The 1337-nt window shown below is 31.6% G+C and overlaps 1 long non-coding RNA gene across 1 annotated transcript; it reads right to left on the bottom strand.

The window, feature by feature from the left end:
• Nucleotides 1-260: 260 nt before the first annotated feature.
• LOC116401725 lies at nt 261-1076 on the bottom strand. The gene is made up of 2 exons (XR_004214062.1): nt 1010-1076; nt 261-620 (listed from the first exon to the last, which is right to left on the bottom strand). It is a non-coding gene; the product is annotated as an uncharacterized LOC116401725 (long non-coding RNA).
• Nucleotides 1077-1337: the final 261 nt, after the last annotated feature.

Here is a 1337-nt window from a genome sequence, read left to right as displayed (position 1 = left end):
TTTAACAACCTTCCCGTTGTACTTGGGATCCACTCTGGCTTTGTGCTGGAAAATTGGTTTGGAGCTAATCGTAAGCTTTCGGTTGCTCTTCTAAAACCTTTAGATACTCTTCAAAGCTATAAGCTTTGCTTCCTGACGAAGAATCTTCTACTATTACAATACATAAGAAAATTCTATTTCATAAACCCTGTATCATAATTGAGGCTGATAGAATGATTATTCTATAACCCTACCGATAGTTTCATTCTTAACATTCATAAACACGATGCATGGCAGCTATCCAATTCTATTTCATGTTCTCGAGAATGGCTCGGTTTAACAATAATGTTAATTTTTGTTTTCTATTTTAAAATAATAACGCTGCTTACTAATCTTTTTTTTTCCATTTGGCATTCTACTTTTTCTACTCAGCTTTCTTTCCCTAGTGATAACAAATAATACGGGTGATAAAAACTTAATCACTCACTTGTTTCAGCCACTGAAAGCCCTTCTGCTTTAGAAATAGAAGATGGGTTTGAGTAGGTAGATTTACTTGCATTGTATGTGCTGTTCATTGAACTCTCAATTTCATCGAGACCAATTTCTCACTCAAACATGGTCTTGCATTCTCTAGAAACGTCCTACAAACAAAAATGAAGAACAAAAAACTACAATAAGGTCTATGAAAAAGTTACAAAGGAAAATCTCAAAAACTGATATGTAAGTCATAACAACCTTAAGTCTTCTTATCGTGGGTTAAAATGCACGTAAGGTTTTTCCAAGAGTCCGAGCAACTAGCATGTAAATAAGTTAAGTCAACTAAATTTGCTATAAATTTACTCGTATTAACATTATCATTGTTATAGACTTGACAACTTCAAATTTATCAATATAAAATATGCTTTAACAAAACGTACCTTGAGGTTCCTCCAACCTTATTAAAAAAGCAAATAATCCAACAATTTAACAAATTTTATAGTGCATATTATGTATATCAATTGATCACAACAAAATAAGATCGAACAAATACCCATGAGTAATATTTAGCCACCAAATGAATAATGATGAAAACCTGAAAACAAAACCGAGAAAAAAAAAGAAACAATTCATCAACAAAACAAATTTAGGGGACTAAAAATTGTTTACCTTATTACACACTTCAAAATATTAAGAAAAGTGGAGGGAAAAAACCAACCAATAATCAACAAATAAACTTCAACACAAATAGCCATAAATTTTCTTCTTTAAAGGTATCACAAATAAGTCCATCAGTAATAACAAAATAAAAAAGGGCAATGTGCAATTGAATTCTGCAGTCGTAAAGCTATGCTAAAGGCAGTATGAAATCAAACTTGAGC

Source organism: Cucumis sativus, chromosome 1 (assembly GCF_000004075.3).
Source record: "Cucumis sativus cultivar 9930 chromosome 1, Cucumber_9930_V3, whole genome shotgun sequence".
Classification (NCBI taxonomy): Eukaryota; Viridiplantae; Streptophyta; class Magnoliopsida; order Cucurbitales; family Cucurbitaceae; genus Cucumis; species Cucumis sativus.
Note: the sequence above shows the minus strand (reverse complement) of the source record. Positions and strands in the feature narration are given on the sequence as shown.